The sequence below is a fragment of the Oncorhynchus kisutch genome, linkage group LG2 (assembly GCF_002021735.2).
Source record: "Oncorhynchus kisutch isolate 150728-3 linkage group LG2, Okis_V2, whole genome shotgun sequence".
NCBI classification, from domain to species: domain Eukaryota; kingdom Metazoa; phylum Chordata; class Actinopteri; order Salmoniformes; family Salmonidae; genus Oncorhynchus; species Oncorhynchus kisutch.
The window spans coordinates 15,349,969-15,371,982 of NC_034175.2; the positions used below are offsets into that span (position 1 = coordinate 15,349,969).

At 42.1% G+C, this 22,014-nt stretch overlaps 1 long non-coding RNA gene across 4 annotated transcripts; it reads right to left on the minus strand.

Annotated features, from left to right (window-relative positions):
• Positions 1 to 12,725: 12,725 nt before the first annotated feature.
• LOC109901792 (uncharacterized) lies at positions 12,726 to 14,617 on the minus strand. Of its 4 annotated transcripts, none has more exons than XR_004202814.1 (3): positions 14,367 to 14,617; positions 13,644 to 13,742; positions 12,726 to 13,293 (listed from the first exon to the last, which is right to left on the minus strand). It is a non-coding gene; the product is annotated as an uncharacterized LOC109901792 (long non-coding RNA). The 4 variants fall into 4 exon arrangements; XR_004202813.1 differs by having other exon boundaries at positions 13,644 to 13,739; positions 14,367 to 14,611; XR_002256776.2 differs by having other exon boundaries at positions 12,726 to 13,234; positions 14,367 to 14,608.
• Between the last annotated feature and the right edge of the window lie 7,397 nt (positions 14,618 to 22,014).

The window sequence follows — 22,014 nt, forward strand, 5'->3', positions numbered from 1 at the left end:
AGTCCTAAAAGCATAGCTTTTTGGACCACATGAGGACCATTCTGTAATATGGTCACCCTCTTCGAGTTCACTCGTTAATCCCCCAAGATAGTTGCTAAGTGGGGGGGTCCAATCCCCCGGTTTGCTTACATAGACCACAGAGTCTGTGTCGTGGTAAAGAACCCGCCTCTGAAGCTGTTCCATGAGGGTGTACAGTTCAAGGCGGCCATAGGCTGTGGTAAATGCTGCAAGAAACACATTTACATTACCCGGGGGTAGAACCCACTTTTGGTGGCGCCTCCATTGCACCAAGGCAATGTCTTGACTCAAGAAGGAAAAATGTGAAATTTCGTATTGGTCCGAAAAAACAAATTCCAAAAATTCTTCGGGGTCTTTAATGATCGAAGTTGTTAGCATATTGCATCTCTGCGCTAATTTCCCCCAAAGGGAGTTCAAGTACAATTTCGACACATTTCTTTTGGTTTTGTTGACCTCTATTCTGTCAGGGTCAAGAAGTATGCCTTCTCTGTCATGGTAGTCTTGAATGTACTGGTCTTTACTTTCTTGATCTGTGACCGATGCAGGATAGCCTGAAGCCATCTGCTTGCATCTCAAGAAGGTTTTGATGTACTCTTTAAAAAGTGTGTCTGATTTCCTGGAAAAGTTCCACACTTCAAAGATTTTGGCCACACGATACCCCTTCTCTAAAGCCTTAGAGAATTCTACAGTGACCCATACACCGGTCAGGGCTCTTTCTTGATCTGTGTGATCACAGGGGTTTTCCTGGTTGTGGTTTTCACAGCATGTGCGACAAAGGGGAAAGAAAAGTTTTCCTTTAGGACCCTTGTAAGGCAACACAGGTATAAACAGCCCCCTAGGAGGGTAGACAGTCGCTTTGATTAAACCAAAATAATTTTGGGGTTCGTCAAAGTCGCTGTGAATAATTTCAGGATGCCCTATAGGATAGAATGAGGAACTCATTACATGAGGATATAGGGATGTAAAATCTACATAGCCTATTGTCTCGTCGGGTTGAGCTACATAACGCAATGTCAAAGCATTGGTCCGGCCTCCAAACAAGGCCTGTCGCGGTTCCAGGGGCTCTGGAGGGTCATAATGGGTAAGGAAGGCCTTAACACTAGGATCTGCCTTTTTGAGGGCTGTCCATTCGTGCTCCCACAAAACCACAACTTTTAACCCGTAAGTAGCCTTTAAAGAATTCAGTTTGTCTTGAAACTCTTGGTACATTTCCCCAAAAGTCTTTTGGGTTAGGACACACAAGGTGTGGGGGACAAAGCATAATTTACAACCGTGGAAGAAACAACCGTTGTACTCATACACTGTCTCAACCCCGTCAATCTGTGTGTATCCATCTACATGGTAAGGCCCAAAAGCCTTCTCCCCCCGATTCAAAGCATGTTGGATAAAAATATCTTTATCCTGGGCCAAGTACTCCAACCATTGAATGGAACCACTAGAGTAGGCCTTGAATTGGCGTCGGTAGTTGTCTGGCGATGGGATAGCTATAGATTCAGGAGTTAGATAGTGTGTACGATAGGTTTTCATGCACGCTGATGCAATAGTTGTACAGCTCCAGGGGTCAATGCCCGCATCTTTGATTACCTCTTCTCTGAATCTGAGGCATCCTTCACGAAGTATAACAACGTCATTGTCACAGTATGATTCCATCTCTTTATGGAAATCAAAAGTGCCATGTCTTACGGTCTCGTACCATGTCATGAATCTCTCACGCTCTTTGGGAGACATTTGATCACACCCGTACATTTCGGGGGCTGGATAAGATCCTATATAATGTAGATTCTCCTCAGATGTGAAGAAATGAGGGAAATAGCCTTTGACAGAGTTTTCAAAACCCAAGGCCTCTGGCATTTGAGCCAATCTCATGGGTAAGAAGCTTAAGCTGTCAATGTATCTCTGTTTGAAGGCGGGGTCAACAAAGCATAATATTTTACTCCCTTGAGCTATGACACTGGGTGCCACGCCTTGCTGTATCAAAGGGTTCAGAAGCAGATAGGAGTCATAGGCCCTAGCATTGTGAGCTATAAACGTGAAGTTTCTGTACTGGGCTTTTCTAAAATGTTTTAGAAAGAGCCGGGCACAATTGGGTCCCTCGGCCGACCATTTTTCACCCTTGAAAGTCATGGTTGACACAAAAATAGGCAAATGAACCCCTGATTGCTGATTTGTCTCAAAATCATAAAACACATATTTCTCTGTATGTTCATCTTCAGCCAAGGGCTGAATGTAACACTCATGTGTTACTTCTTGAACCGCTTCCGCGTCTCTGCTTTTCAAAGGACCTTTACAGATTGGGCAGTGTATAATTCCACAAACATGAGGTTTAGGGCTATCTATTTTAAGGTTGTAATTGCAATGACATTTTGGACATTTCTTGTTAATGTCACAACTGCTTACAGATTTACATGCCTTGGGATGCCATGTTTCAGTTTTGTGTTTTTCGTAACAGTAGGCCGAACGACATGTGCGGTGACAATCCGCACAGGGGGTCAAGTTTAGCGGCTGCATAGGGCAATGTTTATCCAGACATACTGAACAGTTGTAACGGCACGAGTGCCCCCCCATGCGTGTGTAGCCGGTATGACAGGCTGGACAGACATATGGCGCGCCTAAAAAGGCTGTGATGTTAGTTACGGCATAGTAATGCTCATTTTGCACATAAAAGTACATAGTCTTAGGATGTGGTTCGGGTATATTTTGGAACTTGAGGAGAGCGTCATTAGCCCTACTGTGGTACAAAACCACAATCTTGATGTTCAGAAAGTTTTCAAATTTGACTATGTCTGAGAAAGCCACAGCATCCTGTATACCGAGACCCACCGCAGTTTGTAGCTCTCGAGCTTTTTGTAACGCGGCTTGATCAGTACATCCTGGGCTGAGTAAGTGGGCCAAACCTATGGCAAAACATAGCTTATTACCTGGATTGTGAACGTTTATGAGATAGGCCCTTTTATTGCTTATGATTTCGGACTGCATTAAACTCTCGAGCTTTCGTCTCTGACCCCCGCCCCCTTGTGGTTGTCGTACTAATTGTACTACAAGTTCGAGGGTCCTATCTGCTAGCACGTTTAAATTTGACTGAACAAGGCGTTCTAGCAGTTTAACAAATTGTTCAAGCTCTGCTTCACCATTCTGTAAAATAAGCGATACCTTGCTCTGTAGACTGTCTCCACAAATTTCCAACTGTAAGAGATCCCTAGGTTCGCTATAATCTCTAATCCTCGCTAACAGTTCATTCAAAGTGTCCATAAGCATTACGTAAAACACAGCATATTCCCGAATCTGACCCCCCCATGCGAAATTGAAAAACTGGCGAACCTCAATATTGTTGAATTTATTTCGACGCAAAACATGTACACTTCGATCAAGACCTCCCCCCTCCAGATTTGCTAGGCAATTGTCCAACTGTTCAAAAACATCGTATTGGGTTTCAGACTCTTCGGACATTGGTGTTAAAGGCTGATTTATAGGTGTCTGGGGTGCCGAATTAAACCTAGCGCTCTCGTTCTGTACACTGATCTCAAGACCGCCCCCCTCCAGATTTGCTAGACATTTGTCCAACTGTTCAAAAACATCATATTGACTTTCAGACTCTTCGGACAATGTTGTTAAAGGCTGTCTTAGAGGTGTCTGTGGGGCCGAATTAAACCTAGGGCTCGCGTTAAGCTGGGTAATTAGAGATATGATGGTTTCGGGAATCTGTGTTAACATGTTTTCCTCGGAAGGCCCTGACTCATTCATACGTGTAATAATGTCTATGAGTTCGGAGGGAATCTGGGATAATAGATTTTCATCTATTGTCATTATGTCAATTACCCCCGAATCATTCATATGGTTAACTATATCTTGGAGCTCTGTAGGGATCCTGGCTAAGAGGGTTTCAATTGTCTCACTTTGGTCTTATGGGGGCGCCATCTGTCTAATTAAGGATGTGTGTGTGTGTGTGTGTTTACATGTGTGTTTTTTAACGGCGGTATTTGCTTGTTTTAGCCCTAATGTTTTTTAACATACGGGGTAGCTCGCTACGCCAGAATGACACATCCTGATTGTATTGATGCTCGAGTAGAATACACATGCGCCTCTGGAGTAGAGCCTTTCGTGATTTTAAACCCAGGGTAAACGCTTTGAAAAAACGTTCTTGGTCTATTTCAGAATCTGCTGTTTCCCCCACAGAATTGGCCGATTCAAGAAGGTTGGCAGCTTCACAGAACATCAAATCGTCTACCTCAGAAATGTCATTTAAATCTTTGACATCATCAGGTTTCGCTGGTGTCTTTGGAGCCTCCTCGGGGATGCTTGTCTGGGCATCCTCCGATGTTTGTGCGTTGTGTTTATAAGCCGGTGAGGAGTCTGAAATAAAAATAATACATACACAAATAGGTTATTAACCCTAAAATATGTTAAAAATGCCAAATACATTTCAGATATAAGCCTATATATTAACAATACATTAATTAAATACCTCGGCTTTTTTGACGAGGGCTGTTCTGAAGAAGCTCTGAAACCAGGGGCTGATGTCTTTGTTCAACCTGTATTACAGCATCTGCAGGTTCGGTAGATGGTGAGCCTGAAAAAAACAAACAAACAAACAAAAAAAAAAAAAATAAAAAAAAAAAAACAGCATTAGGCCTTGTTTTAACATATTCCGGCATAAAAAAAATATATAAATATTAAAATAATAATATATATAAATAATAATATATAATTGATTCATACCTAGTCCTTGGAACGACGTCTCGTGAATATCGGCCAAGTAGAATTGTTCGGGTGAAGCGGAACTGTGGATCTGAGCACTAATTATCCTTTGGTGTTTAGAAATATGGGGGACAACGTTGTCCTGGCCAAGGGGAGTTGACCTGCCGTTTAAAGTCTCTGTTCGCTGCTTTTGTGTAAATACATCCTGGGAGTAGGGCAGAATTGTCTCGTAGTCATATGCTTCGCAGAAACCGTTCAGGCTCCATATGGCATCGTTTAACCTTCTAGGCTTTAGGTCCTCTGTAAACATATAAAATAACTTTTAATATAAGATGCCCACACTTTTTGTTTTTAAGGTATAAATATTTTTATGTATGGAATTCTTGGAGCTTACTTACGTTGACAATTCAGGGCAGGCGTTTGTTTGTCGGCACTTTGTTTCGGAGCCCCATTGGATGGTTCGAGCTCAGTTATACCTCGGAGTATCTGCGTGAATGCTTCAGAATCTATAAAACATTCGACAATATTAAAGCTATAATCACTTTAGCTAATATTGCCTTGTTATACGGTAAGCATACTGATCCTAATGATTGTTTAATATTTCTATAACATCCCACGCTTTTCAAACAATTCCCCACAACAACCAAATCTAATAAAGATTTATTTCAAGAACTCACCTTGCGATAGATCCATTAGACTGTTTTCCCCGATTATCTTTTTTAACGCTTCAGTCCGATAACGATTCTTGGAGTTTCTGGAGGTGCTGTTTGCATCGGAACTAAAACGCTGCTAACATTGCCCATGGTTTCTAGCGCTTTTGTACCCTACGACCTAGAGAAAAACCCCTGAATGATTTTTTACATAGCATTTGGGGTTTGTCGTTTTTTTCGGGCTATACCCCCGCCCATGGTATATTTGACACATTTCAAACACATGGTATTGGGTGTGTCTAAACATTAGGATCCTTTTGGAGCTTCTAAAATCTCCGGGGTGCTAGCACCTAGATGCATGGGGGGTGGGTTGTTCTCGACATCGCTGGGATGAATGACTTTTTAGCCCACCTAAAAAAATAGTTTTATGAAAGGCCTTTAAGATTAGGAGTCGTAAGACACAATATTATTGTTGGGGGGTAGGCATCTGTTTTGCAGGCTAGTGTAAACCTTGGTTTCAAACGACCCACCAGGCATGCAAGGGTATTTTTTTAACAAACAACCCGCCCCCCCCCCCCCCCCCTTTTTCTGTTTTTGAAACACACACACACACACACACACACACACACACACACACACACACACACACAGCCACTACAGAAAACTCCCTCACGCACATACGCGCGCACATGGCTTTTTCCGCAAGATTTTTCTCAGGGACAGACTGCGCTAAGAGTGAACAAACGCGAGAGTTCATAACGTGGTGAGATTCTGATTTTAAAACCATTTATTTCATTCAAAATATTTAGTACATACATTTTATATCCTTACATTCTTAAGGTATTTTACGATGCCTTTCTTACAGATCCTGGGAGCTTATGCAACCAACCGCCATTGTCCGTGTCGAGTTCACCCTCAAAAGGCAAGGCTCTCTTGCTAGGTCCATCAACACATGGTAAGTTTTCACTCCAGGGGTAGATCCTCCGTCGGGCCTTTTGGTCTTGACTCTGTCTCAAGGAAAGCCTCGCCCAGCGCTTTAACTGTTCCCCATTTTGGAAGAGAATGTCCAGCTTATTCATAAGTGTTATGAAAATTGGATAATCCACCCATTTAAAACTAAACACAGGAATAAAAAAGTTTACATGTTGGCGTGCTCTGGAAGCTACCGGAGAATTGACAGACTTTGTAGCATTAGCCTTATCATAAAGGTCACAGGCTAAAATTGTCACTTTGTTGTCAGGGCTATAGTCCATTGAAGCAATTCTTAGAGCCTTGAGATCACTGCGGCCGCAGACCTGTTCTTCCAACGCATATCCTGGCACATTTGTAACACTTAGGACCTGTTCAATTTTACAAAGAGCCAGCCTGATGTTTAGCCATTCTCTCATCCCCAGAGCCGGGGGAAAACTCCCAGGTTTTGCAGGATAAAGGGGTTTGGGTCCACGGTCTGTGAATATCTTTACCGTAGAATCCTCCGGGTGGAATATGTAAGACATGTGGCCCTCACTCGTACCCAAAAATCCTTTAAAACATTCTGGAGCTTCACACAGAACTTCTTCAAGGCTTTGGTCACTGGGTTCATGACAAGCCGAGCATAACATCCCTAAAATTGGCATAGGTGTCATTTTTGTTTAATATTCAGGGGGGTTATCATGTACAGTCTTAAACAGGTATTGTTCAGGCGCTTTATAAGGGGCAATAAACCAAACCAAAACCGTGAGAAACAGTAACAGGTTGACCTGACACATGGTCACTTACTCAACCCTGGGCATGCACCCTTCTACATGACATAGGGTCATAAATCATTACATAGGGTCATAAATCAGGCTTGGGTCATCAATCATTAACGGCCTGTCAAAGGGACCCTTACTCACCCCATAGCCCCCACCTAACCAGGCTTGCCTATCAGGCTTGGGTCATCAATCATTAACGGCCTGTCAAATGGACCCTTACTCACCCCATAGCCCCCACCTAACCAGGCTTGCCTGACCAGAAGACATGCACACGTCATCACTACATAGGGTTCACATAGCGTTCACATAGGTTCACATAGGGTCATCAATCAAAATTTTGACACGTGACATCTACTTTAATCTCTCTCCTGTATATAGTCTCGCTATTGTTATTTTACTGCTGCTCTTTAATTACTTGTTACTTTTTTTACTGCATTAATGGTTAGTATTTCCCAGTACACCTGTTGTATTCGGTGCATGTGACTAATAAAATTGGACTTGAGTTGATTTGAAACACACACAGACAAGAACGCACAAATACACACACCTCTGATCCAAGTGTGGGGAATAAACAGAGCTCTCAACACTTCCCTCTTCAGCTGTCAATCACACTACTGCAAAGATAGAAAGGGGTAGGGGCAGCAAAATAACTGTGTGAGATGTGTGTGTTTGTGTGAGAAAGAGGTATGAATGTGTGATTCTCTGACTCAGATAATTCAATTTTACAGAGTTTGACTTCAGCTCAGTCATTGTTAATATTTGATTTGCACAGACTAATGAATTCATTACGGTTTTAATTGCATCGCCTTTGGTTGATAAATGCAAGTATAATATCAGCACTGTGCCCCTGCAACAGGACCACACAGGCAAGCAGGCACACACACACACACACATACAGGGAGAAAAATACAGTCTGGGCACTAAAAGCTAAACTCAGACTAAAGGACATTCTGATCCAGATGCACATTCAGTCTACTCTGGTGATTGAGTGCCTATATGGAGTTGTATTAATGAAGTCCTGAACACACACACACACACAATAACTCTCTTTCAGGTTTCCCACCTCTCTCCCTGTGGATTAGAGGCAGCTGTTTTCCTTTATGGTCATTACTGATCATTATTAACACACACCCAAGTAATTGGAGAATTTGATAATTACTAACCATCTGGAGCCCCATTCTAGCTAATCACCTAGAGAGAAAGAGCGAGAGAGAGATATGTGTAGAGGGAGGGAGAGATCTTAAAGGGAAATGTCACCGCTGGGGTGTTTTTTGTTGTTGTCTCCCTACATAATTATGAGTGATGAGAGGGTGTTTCAGACATAATTATGCACTATTGCAGTTTTTTAGAATTTTTGGTCAACCAATGATTGAGCCTGCTGTCTGATCTAAAAATGAATGGATTCATGTTTTGTAGCAATTTTTGTGGATTTTGCGTTTTTTTGTGGATTTTGTGTTTTGCCGATTGCATGATCACGCTAGCTGCGAGTAGATATGTTTGTCCTTGTTCAATAGAGCCATTGGACTTGTCTCAAGAATGTTCCTATCTGCCAGGACATTGCTGGATATCTAGATTGACTCATTGTCCCTGGTTTTTTAAAGATTACAGCCAACGGGAGCCCTATTTCCTTGTTCCCATCCTCTGTACATTTACAGCTTCATGGGAGCTATGTTAACGTGCAGTGTCTATCCGAGATTGCTAAATAATTAGTTATAATGGCTGCTTCTAATGATTCCTTTTTCCAAGAAGAGCTGGATGACGATTTATTTGTTGTTATTTTACATAGGAACATACAGCCCTATTTATTTGATCCAGAAAACACTGAAGAGCAAGAAAGAAAAGTAATTGCGTGTCCAGCAAGTAGTGGCAGCAGCTCAAACCAGCTGGAACAAGACTCGGGAGAGCAAATTACAAATAAGTAAGTTGTTTTGCGGTCGGTACAGAGCTACTGTAACAATACCAGCTCTCTTTTTACGCAAGGCAATATTGTTCAGTACAGTACAATTTAGTGATCGATTCAGCCATAACGGCCTTGCTAGTACCACAACAAGCCAAGCTAGCCAAGTTTCGCTAGCTAGCTAGGTATGTTTGCTAAACCTAAAATGTACTGTAGTCTAGCATTATAGCTAGCTGGATAACTAGCCTAGCTAGCCTCAGTGCCACTCATTAGGAAAATAAAGAAGAACTGTACATACAGTACCAGTCAAAAGTTTGGACAAACCTACTAATTTCAGAGTTTTCTTGATTTTTATTATTTTCTGGTTGAGAGAATGCCAAGAGTGTGCAAAGCTGTCATCAAGGCAAAGCGTGGCTACTTTGAAGAATCTCAAATATATTTGGATTTGTTTAACACTTTTTTGGTTACTACATGATTCCATATGCGTTATTTCATAGTTTTGATGTCTTCACTATTATTCTACAATGCACAAAATAGTTTAAAAAAAACGAAAACCCTTGAATGAGTAGGTGTCTCCAAACTTTTGACTAGTACTGTATGTCATAAATTGGCATAACTGTTCCTGCTGTGTAAACTCACATTGAAAAAAATAAACGTTGTTTTGAATACAAGCCATGTCTATTTATTTGCTATCTTGACAGACTAATTTACTGAAGCATGTTTACTTGCCATCAAATTAAAGTTTAAATGATACACCAACTCCCTGCATAATTTATTTTAGCATTAAGCTTGAAGCTAGTTTATCCAAATACATTTCAAGAATTTCACAATGAATTGATCCAGAAGTTGTCATCGACACTTTATTGGTTTCTGATACAGCTGTCGTCACTTGTCAATACATTTGTAAAAAAATATATAAAACACCACTATATACAATGTACTTGGAAAGTATTCAGACCCCTTGACTTTCCCCATGTTACGTTACAGCCTTATTCTAAAATTGATTACATTGTTTCCCCCCCCCCTCAATCTACACACAATACCCCATAGTGACCAAGCAAAAACACGTTTAGACATTTTTTGCAAATTTATTTAAAAAAATAAAGAACTGAAATATCACATTCACACAAGTATTCAGACACTTTACTCTGTACTTCTCTGAAGCACCTTTGGCAGCGTTTACAGCCTTGAGTATTCTTGGGTATGACGCTACAAGCTTGGCACACCTGTATTTGGGGAGTTTCTCCCATTCTTCTCTGCAGATCCTCTCAAGCTCTGTCAGGTTGGATAGGGAGCGTCGCTGCACAGATATTTTCAGGTCTCTCCAGAGATGTTGGATTGGGTTCAAGTCCGGGCTCTGGCTGGGCCACTCAATGACATTCAGAGACTTGTCCCGAAGCCACTCCTGCGTTATCTTAGCTGTGTGCTCAGGAACGTTGTCCTGTTGGAAGGTGAACCATCGCCCCAGTCTGAGGTCCTGAGTGCTCCAGCACTGGCATTCAGGCTAAATAGTAAAATCTTGTTCATCAGACCAGAGAATCTTGTTTCTCAAGGTCGGAGAGACCTTTAGGTGCCTTTTGGAAAACTCCTAGCGGGCTGTCATGTGCCTTTTACTGAGGAGTAGCTTCCATCTAGCCACTCTACCATAAAGGCTTAATTGGTGGAGTGCTGCAGAGATGGTTATCCTCCTCGAAGGTTCTCCCATCTCCACAGAGGAACTCTGGAGCTCTGTCAGAGTAACCATCGGATTGTTGTTCACCTCCCTGACCAAGGCCCTTCTCCCCCGATTGCTCAGTTCTAGGAAAAGTCTTGGTGGTTCCAAACTCCTTCCATTTAAGAATGATGGAAGCCACTGTGTTCTTGGGGACCTTCAAGATCTGTGCCACGACACAATCCTGTCTCTGAGTTCTACGGACAATTCCTTCAACCTCATGGCATGGTTTTTGCTCTGACATGCACTGTGGGACCTTATATAGACCGGTGTGTGCCTTTCCAAATCATGTCCAATCAATTGAATTTACCACAGGTGGACTCCAATCAAGTTGTAGAAACTTCTCAAGGATGATCAATGGAAACAGTCTCATAGCAAAGAGTCTGAATACTTACATAAATAAGGGGTCCTTTTATTTTTAATACATTTTAAATCTCTAAAAACCTGTTTTCACTTTGTCATTATGGGGTATTGTGTGTAGATTGCTGAGGAGAATGTTTTCTTTCAATCCATTTTAGAATAAGGCTGCAACATAACAAAATGTGGAAAAAGTCAAGGGGTCTGAATACTTTCCGAAGGCACTGTCCATACAGTTAAAGTTGGAAGTTTACATACACCTTAGCCAAATATATTTAAAGTCAGTTTTTCACAATTCCTGACATATAATCCTTGTAAAAATTCCCTGTCTTAGGTCAGTTTGTATCACCACTTTAGTTTAAGAATGTGAAATGTCAGAATAATAGTAGAGAGAATTAACTATTTCAGCTTTTATTTCCTTCATCACATTCCCAGTGGGTCAGAAGTTTACATACTCAATTAGTATTTGGTAGCATTGCCTTTAAATTGTTTAACTTGGGTCAAGCATTTCGTGTAGCCTTCCACAAGCTTCCCGCAATAAATTGGGTGAATTTTGGCCCATTCCTCCTGACAGAGCTGGTGTAACTGAGTCAGGTTTGTAGGCCTCCACGCCTTTTCAGTTCTGCCCACAAATGTTCTATAGGATTAAGGTCAGGGCTTTGTGATGGCCACTCCAATACCTTGACTTTGTTGTTCTTAAGCCATGTTGCCACAGCTTTAGAAGAATACTTGGGGTCATTGTCCATTTGGAAGACCCATTTGCAACCAAGCTTTAACTTTCTGACTGATGTCTTGAGATGTTGCTTCAATATACCCACAGAATTTTCCTGCATCATGATGCCATCTATTTTGTGAAGTGCACCAGTCCCTCCTGCAGCAAAGCACCCTAACAACATGATGCTGCCACCATCCACTTCACGGATGGGATGGTGTTCTTCGGCTTGCAAGCGTTCCCCTTTTTCTTCCAAACATAACGATGGTCATTATGGCCAAACAGTTTTATTTTTGTTTCATCAGACCAGAGGACATTTCTCCATGTGCATTTGCAAACCGTAGTTTGGCTTTTTTATGGCAGTTTTGGAGCAGCGGCTTCTTTCTTGCTGAGCGGCCTTTCAGGTTATGTCGATATAGGACTTGTCTTACTGTGGATATAGATACTTTTGTACCGGTTTCCTCCAGCATCTTCACAAGGTCCTTTGCTGTTGTTCTGGGATTGATTTGCACTTTTTGCACCAAAGTACTTTCATCTCTAGGAGACAGAACACGTCTCCTTCCTGAGCGGTATGACGGCTGCGTGGTCCCATGATGTTTATACTTGCGTACTATTGTTTGTACAGATGAACGTGGTACCTTCAGGCGTTTGGAAATTGCTCCCAATGATGAACCAGACTTGTGGAGGTCTACAATTTTTTTTCTGAGGTCTTGGCTGATTTCTTTTGACTTTCCCATGTCAAGCAAAGAGGCACTGAGTTTGAAGGTAGGCCTTGAAATACATCCACAGGTACACCTCCAATTGACTCAAACGATGTCAATTAGCCTATCAGAAGCTTCTAAAGCCATGATTTTCTGGAATTTTCCAAGCTGTTTAAAGGCACAGTCAACTTAGTGTGTTTAAACTTCTGACCCACTGGAAATGTGATACAGTGAATTATAAGTTAAATAATCTGTCTGTAAATAATTGTTGGAAAAATTACTTGTGTCATGCACAAATTAGATGTCCTAACCGACTTGGCAAAACTATAGTTTATTAACAAGAAATTTGTTTTGTGGTTGAAAATCAAATTTGAAATGACTCCAACCGAAGTGTATGTAAACATCCCACTTCAACTGTATGTACAACAGCTAGCAACATATATATACCACAATGCAGTTGTAATCATACTAGGCATTTACATATTATATTACAAAATATGGATGTTATGTTGGTTGAATGTTCCAGGTAGGTTCCTGAATGTTTTTCAGCTGGTGAACCTCTTCTTGTGTTGGGAAATGATAGCTGGTTTAGCAGGCTTTGGCGATGTTGGCAGAGATGTTTAGTGGAGCTGTGACTCTGGCTCCTTGTAGACAACAGTCTGCTCTTTTCTGCACTTCACAGCCTTGTGGCCTCTCGTATACCTTTTCACTCCCCACTGCTTCGACCTCTTGCAGAAGATGTGTTTGTACTGCAAGTCTCCTGGAAAGCCATTAAGACTGATCATGAGGATGTGTAACCATACAATGATCTGTGTTCATCTGTAAACAAAAAAGGGTACAATAGACTGGTATGTTTCGTTACACTGAGAGTCAATAATGGGGCATTGAGATGGGCTGTTAGCAAAGATGAAAAAAGTTTGTGGGGCTTGACTTGTAAACAGTCTAGTTGTGTATTGTTGTGTATGAGCACATACAGTTGTGCTTTTGAGTAGACAAGAACTACCAACAATAGAGGGAATAGAATGAAGAGTATATGAACAGCCCCTTTCCCCCCATGCCAAAGAACTGACTGGAAGGGTGTGAAGATTTTCATAAGCACTTGTCTTGTAGACAGCTTAGTGTATTGGTGATTTTGTTTTCTAAAGAGGGTATTGTGCTTTCATAAATACCTTTGGCTGTCCTGGCTTGTTTCAAATTCAGATGTTGTTGAGCTTGAGCTTATTTCAGGCTGAAAACTTTCATCCAATGGGTCTACAGGCGCTGTACTACTAAAGCCAGTGTCAAAGCCATCAGCAGCAGCAGCAGCAGGATTAGTGTGTAGGACACACAGAAGTCAGTGATTAGGCAACATTTTACTACTTTGTCCCCATCAATACACACTCAAACAAGATACTATATCCACCCACCCCATTCATGTCAATAGATCATGCATACTAACCTTCACACAATACCCACATCCAACGGACACAAGTCAGTCACCCACACCATCCCCTCCTTACTAATACTTATTTTTTCCCAATTTAAACGTCAAGCCTTGCATGAACAATCAACTAAGCCTCCATAATACAGAGAAAACTACAGTAGAAGTTGTAGCCTACTTGTAAACACATTAGGTTCTTGGTGCTGAGCTTGATGTTGATGGGATCATACTCTAAGTAGAACACATAGCCACGTTAGCCTCTACGATAGTTAGTTAGCTAGCTAATGGATAGCTAACATAACCTAACGAAGCTAATGTTAGCTTGCAAAGTTAAAAATCACATCGCCAGATAGCAGCTGGCTGATGACATTGTTATGCTTTGAAATGTCTAGCCAGCATATTATGAACGCTAGCTAACTAGATTTTGGTTTAGATAATTAGTTAGTTAGCTAGGTAAAGTTAGCTACGTTACCTCAGCTTAACTTATTTTTTGCTGCGCGGATCAGATGCCTTCCTCTTTGAGGTGAAGGGGAATTTCAATGGAATATCATCAGTTTTCAAAGCTCAACGACATTGCAACCCCATCAGTGAGACTTCAGTTCCGTTTCGAAATCCTCTGTCTGAAAATGCTGGCTGCAAACACAGACATTTAGATTTTTTCTTACGTCAACTGTATACAGCTCCAAATCGCAAGGAATTCTGGACATTGTGGTTTGCTTACAACCAGGAAATGTAGCTGACCGTTTCTACCGGTGAGAGGCAGAAACGCTTATATTTGTGTGTAATGAGGAAATTAAAACATTTGACTACACATATGATATGTTAATAACATATTAATGGCCATATATAGTGAAATAGAGCAGCAGTAAAATTTGACTTTAAGAAAATGCACTCACAACCACAAATCAATATGGAAGAAACATAATTGGTGTATAGATAGAAGTTTAAACATTCTTCAAGGTTTATCTCATATGGGAGCTTTTCCCTGGTTCATCTCTGAAAACATGTTTTGTGTTGCTACTAACTTCTCTATTTATTTTTTACCATGAATCTTGTTCTGGAGGCAGCTTTGCATAGTAGTCACTAGCTGGCACAGCCACAAAGTCATAAAATCTGATTTTAAACCTAACCCCAACCATACTGCAAACCCTAATGCTTAACCTTAACCTCCAAATAAGACCTAAAAGCTCATTCTTGTTTTCAACCTGCCCTTTGCTCTCTTTGTTTCCTTCGTACATTCCCCTTTGCCATCCTTTTCCCTCTCTCCTCAGCTCTCATCTCAACTTTTTATTTTCACAATTTTCTTTCTTTCTCTGCCCACTACCTGTTCTCTCATCTCTCACTCCATATTGCGTTTCTCCTTTCATCTCTCTGCCCCATACATTTTTTAGCAGGTCAACTGATCAGTGGTTCGACCATCCTCTGTGCTTTAGGTGTGTGTGTGTGTGTGTGTGTGTGTGTGTGTGTGTGTGTGTGTGTGTGTGTGTGTGTGTGTGTGTGTGTGTGTGTGTGTGTGTGTGTGTGTGTGTGTGTGTGTGTGTGTGTGTGTGTGTGTGTGTGTGTGTGTGTGTGTGTGTGTGTGTCTGTACTTGTTTGTGACCGCACGTGTTTGTGCCTGTAGCCCTATGTGTGCATGTATTTGTGCACGCACATGTGTGTAGTTTATATTAAATGTTTTGAAGTGTTTTGATTTGATTACCGTTTGTATTTCCATGTTTATGTATGAGACCAGGTCAGAGATAACCCTGAAAGAGCACCGTGCATCAATACCAACAACTCAGAGACACACACACGGGCCATAGGTCTGACATAGAGATATACTGAACAAAAATTGAAACGAAACATGCAACAATTTCAATGATTTTACTGAGTTACAGTTCATATCAGGAAATCAGTTAATTGAAATACCTTCATTAGGCCCAAATCTATGGATTTCAAATGATTGGGCAGGGGCTCAGCCATGGGTGGGCCTGGGAGGGCATTGGCCCACCCATTTGGGAGCAAGGCCCACCCACTGGGGAGCCAAGCCGAGCCAATCAGAATGAGTTTTTCCCCACAAAAGGGCTTTATTACAGACATAAATACTCTTGTCTAAGACGAGGATGCAGGATGTGGAGGTCCTGGGCTGGCCTGGTTACACCTGGTCTGCGGTTGTGAGGCCGGTTGGACGTACTGCCAAATTTTCTAAAAAACGTTAGAGGCAGCTTATGGTAGAGAAATGAACATGAAATTCTTTGGCAACAGCAATGGTGGACATTCCTGCAGTCAGTATGCCAATTGCACACTCCCTCAAAACCTGAGACATCTGTGGCATTGCGTTGTGTGACAAAACTGCACATTTTAGAATGCTTTTTTTATTGTCCCCAGCACAGGGTGCACCTGTGTAATGATCATGCTGTTTAATAAGTTCTTGATATGCCACACCTATCAGGTGGATGGATTATCTTGGCAAAGGAGAAATAATAAGAGAGGTGGAAACAAATGAGTGTACAAATGTGAGAGTAATAAGCTTTTTGTGCATATAAACAATTTCTGGGATCTTTTAATTCACCATGTTGCCGTTATATTTTTGTTCAGTATATTAAAGATAGATATTACATAGATATTACATAGAGAAATGCAGTAGAGATGGACAGTAGAGATGGACAGTGGAGATGGACAGTAGAGAAGGACAGTGGAGATGTATAGTAGTGATAGACAGTGGAGATACTGTAGACAAGTAAAAGCAGAGATAGACAATAGAGATAAACAGGCAATATGGGGCACATTAACAATGAAGAGAGAGTTTGGACAGAACTCTTTATTTCCCACACCACTGCAAAGAGCCTATGGGTTGTTTTGTATGCGGGCCCATTGCCCACGTTGTGAATGTGTGTATGTGTGTCTTCTCTGGCTGTGAGGTATATCCATGTCCTGCGGTGTTGGATTACTCATTAAATAGAGAAGAACGGAGGGAGGAGAGGAAGGGAACCCCTCCAAAGATGAAAAGTATGTAGGCGGTGTGTGTGTTGTGTGTGTTGTGTATTTTGAGTATTTATACATTTCCCATCTGACTCTTAGGAAGTAGATAAAGGGCCTCGTTTCCAAACTCCGAAAGTATCCCTTTAAACATTTCACAGTCTTCCATTGTCTCCAAGCCCAGAGGCCAGGAGCAAGTAGCATCAACATACTTCTGCTTTCCTATTTTTCTTTTCCATGTGTCTTGTCTGTCTCACTATTTCTCTCTCTGTCTATGTCTCTGCTTTGTAACACATTGATTTTGTAGTCAGTCCGTGGCGTACTGAATCTGTGTTGTAGAACTTTACTGGGAAGAGAATGCTCTCAAATAGTTAAGGAGAATCCAAAACAGAGACTTCAGACATCAAAACACATGAAAAAAATACACAAAGACAAACGTCTCTGTTACTCAGTCCTTATTAGTGTCCATTCACTGTTGTAGCAGTAGGGAACTTCTGTGTGTGTGTGTGTGTGTGTGTGTGTGTGTGTGTGTGTGTGTGTGTGTGTGTGTGTGTGTGTGTCAGTGTCTATGTGTCTGTGTGGGATCAAAACTTTTTGTCACATGCGCCGAATACAACAAGCCCATAACCAACAATAACCAACAATGCAGTTCAAGAAGGAATTAGGACAATATTTACCAAATAAACTGAACTGAACAATAAAAAATAAATAATAAAAAGTAACACAATAAAATAACAATAACGAGGCTATAGACATGGTGTACCAGTACCGTCAATGTGCAGGGGAACAGGTTAGTCGAGATCATTTGTACATGTAGGTAGCGGTAAAGTGACTATGCATAGATAATAAACAGCGAGTAGCAGCTGTGTAAAAACAAACGGGGGGGTGTAAATGTAAATAGTCCGCGTGGCCATTTGATTAATTGTTCAGCAGTCGTATGGCTTGGGGGTAGAAGCTGTTAAGGAGCCTTTTGGTCCTAGACCTGGCACTTCGGTACCGCTTGCCGTGCGGTAGCAGAGAGAACAGTCTATGTGTTGGGTGACTGGAGTCTCTGACAATTTTTTGGGCTTTCCTCTGACACCGCCTAGTATATAGGTCCTGGAAGGCAGGAAGCTTGGCCCCAGTGATGTTCTGGGCCGTACGCACTAACCGCTGTAGCGCCTTACGGTCAGATGCTGAGCAGTTGCCATACCAGGCAGTGATGCAACCGGTCAGAATGCTCTCGATGGTGCAGCAGCAGAACTTTTTGAGGATCTGCGAATCCATGCCAAATCTTTTCAGTCTCCTGGATGGAAAAGGTGTTGTCATGCCCTCTTCATGATTGTCTTGGTGTATTTGGACCATGATAGTTCATAGGTGATGTGGACACCAAGGAACTTGAAACTCTTGACCTGCTCCACTACAGCCCTGTCGATGTTAATGGGCGCCTGTTCAGCCCGCCTTTTCCTGTAGTCCACAATCAGCTCCTTTGCCTTGCTCACATTGAGGGAGAAGTTGTTGTCCTGGCACCATACACTTCCAGGTCTCTGTCCTCCTCCCTATAGGCTGTCTCATCATTGTCGGTAATCAGGCCTACCACTGTTGTGTCATCAGCAACTGAGAACACGTTCTCATTTGCAGCAACAACCTGGGGAATAGTTTTAATTTTTTTATTTTATTTGACCTTTATTTAACCAGGCAAGTCAGTTAAGAACACAGTTACAGGGGAGAGGAGGGGGATGAATGAGCCAATTGTAAACTGGGGATTATTAGGTGACCGTGATGGTTTGAGAATTTAGCCAGGACACCGGGGTTAACAACCCTACTCTTACGATAAGTGCCATTGGATCTTTAATGACCTAAGAGAGTCAAGACACCCATTTAACGTCCCATCCGAAAGACGGCACCCTACACAGGGCAGTGTCCCCTATCACTGCCCTGGGGCATTGGGATATTTATTTAGACCAGAGGAAAGAGTGCCTCCTACTGGCCCTCCAACACCACTTCCAGCAGCATCTGGTCTCCCATCCAGGAACTGACCAGGACCAACCCTGCTTAGTTTCAGAAGCAAGCCTGCAGTGGTATGCAGGGTGATATGCTTCTGGCTAAACTTAATGATGGTGTTGGAGTCCTGTTTGGCCACACAGTCCTGGGTGAACAGGGAGTACAGGAGGGGGACTACGCACGCACCCCTGAGGGGCCCCATTGTTGAGGATAAGCGTGGCAGATGTGTTATTGCCTACCCTTACCACCTGGGGACGGCCCGTCAGGAAGTCCAGGATCAGTTGCAGAGGGAGGTGTTTAGTCCCAGGGACCTTAGCTTAGTGATGAGCTTTTTGGGCACTATGGTTTTGAACGCTGAGCTGTAGTCAATGAACAGCATTCTCACATAGGTGTTCCTTTTGTCCAGGTGGGAAAGGGCAGTGTGGAGTGCAATTAAGATTGCGTCATCTGTGGATCTGTTGGGGCGGTATGCAAATTGATGCTGTTGATGTGAGCCATGACCAGCCTTTCAAAGCACTTCATGGCTACCGACATTCATTTAGGCAAGTTACCTTCGATTCCTTGGGCATAGGGACTATGGTGGTCTGCTTGAAACATGTAGGTATTACAGACTCGGTCAGGGACAGGTTGAAAATGTCAGAGAAAAATGCCAGTTGGTCCGTGCATGCTTGGAGTACACATCCTGGTAATCCGTCTGGCCCTGTGGCTTTGTGAATGTTGACCTGTTTAAAGGACTTTCTCACATTGGCTACCGAGAGCGTTATCACACAGTCGTCTGGAACAGCTGGTGCTCTCATGCATACTTCAGTGTTGCCTGCCTCAAAGCGAGCATAAAAGGCATTTAGCTCGTCTGGTAGGCTCGCTTAACTGGGCAGCTTGCGGCTGGGTTTCCCTTTGTAGTCCATAATAGTTTTCAAGCCGTGCCACATCCGACGAGCGTCAGAGCCGGTGTAGTAGGATTCCATCTTAATCCTGTATTGACGCTTTGCCTGTTTGATGGTTTGTCTGAGGGCGTAGCGGGATTTCTTATAAGCGTCCGGATTAGTGTCCTGCTCCTTGTAAAGTGGCAGCTCTAGCCTTAAGCTCGATGTGGATTTTGCCTGTAATCTATGGCTTCTGGTTGGGATATGTACGTATGTTCACTGTGGGGACGATGTAGTCAATGCACTTATTGATGAAGCCGATGACTGAGCTGGTATACTCCTCAATGCCATTGGATGAATCACGGAACATATTCCAGTCTGTGCTACAGTAGAAAAACAGTCCTGTAGCATAGCATACGTTTCCTCTTACCACTTCCGTATTGAGCGAGTTACTGGTACTTCCTGCTTTTAGTTTTTGCTTATAAGCAGGAATCAGGAGGTTAGAATTTTGGTCAGATTTGCCAAATGGAGGGAGGAGGGAGAGCTTTGTATGCATCTCTGTGTGTGGAGTAAAGGTGGTCTAGATATTATTTTCCTCTGGTTGTACATGTGATTAGCTGGTAGAAATGAGGTTAAACAGATTTAAGTTTGTCTGCATTAAAGTCCCCGGTCACTAGGAGCGCCACTTCTTGATTAGGATTTTCTTGTTTGTTTATGATGGCCTTATCCAGTTGGTTGAGTGCGGTCTTAGTGCTAGCATCAGTTTGTGGTGGTAAATAGATGGCTATGAATAATATAGATGAGAACTCTCTTGGTAGATAGTGTGGTTTATAGCTTATCATAAGGTACTCTACCTCAGGCGAGCAATACCTCGAAACTTCTTTAATATTAGACATTGTGCACCAGCTGTTACAGACAAATAGACACACACCAACCTCCCTTGTCTTACCGGACGTAGCTTCTCTGTCCTGGCAATGCATAGGAAATCCCACCAGCTCTATATTATGCAGTGTAGCTGTCCAGTACAACAGGTAATCAATGTAGCTTAATGCTTTTAAAGGAGCAAGTAATGTCCACACACAAACACACACACACACACACAAAGACCCACAGTATGCATGTTTTAAGTTCACTTCAGTTTAGCAGCTCTAGTTAACTTACTTCTCAGGCAACGGAGAATGTGTGTGTGTATCAGAAGGTTGGTGATTTATGTAGATGAGTGTCGTCGTCTGTAGAGGAGGATAATTCCCAGGCCTATCTAGTGGCTGAAAGATTAATCAGTCTGGCTGCGGCAGGCATCAATAATCGATGGCATAGCAGGGCATGCAGGATTCCACTCCCCGTGATTAAAACTGCTCCACTTCAGAGCTAAACACCTCACTTCCTCTCTTCTCCTCTTCCTGCAGGGTTTAAAACACACCTCTACACACACACACGAACTCACACACCACTTAACTTCTGTTAAGAGAATTATGTTCTCAATGTTCATAACCCAATTCGATTAAACTACTCGGTCTGCAACCCATAATTTGTAAGATACTGGTTGAAATGAAACAGACGGAGGCCCAGCTAAATAGTCAAAATGTTTATTCACGAGAGCGCTGGTTCGTTGTACAAAACCATTCATTTTATACTAGCTCCTTATGCACATTCTTTTGCACACAAACAGAAGGTATCCTACGCACATACATACACACGAACAGTAGGTATCCTACGCACATACTGTATCAATACCCAGCCGGCAAAGATTAGGGACCGTGAGAAGCACTCCCTGTCCTCCCTCAAAATTAGGGAGTACTCACTACCCTCTCCCAAATCTCTCAGAGGCCCTTAGCAAGGTCGGCACAGAATTCTTCTCAGACAGTCTGTGTTTAAGATACTATAAAGCTATATTGTACAGATATATTGTTTTACCCTAATTCTGACTAAAACTACACACATCATTAATAATAATTTTATGATCCGAATCAATTTCATACAATCATATGGTTTCAGGGTGGAATATTCTAATCATTAATTTAAACATATAAATTCCATTTACAATCCACCCTTAATTACTAAATAATACACACTGATACCTCAAATACTATATGGAAACAAATGTCATACAAGAATAATTCAAACGAATACATGTACAGTGGGGCAAAAAAGTATTTAGTCAGCCACTAATTGTGCAAGTTCTCCCACTTAAAAAGATGAGAGGCCTGTAATTTTCATCATAGGTACACTTCAACTATGACAGACAAAATTAGAAAAAAAAATCCAGAAAATCACATTGTAGGATTTTTTATGAATTTATTTGCAAATGATGGTGGA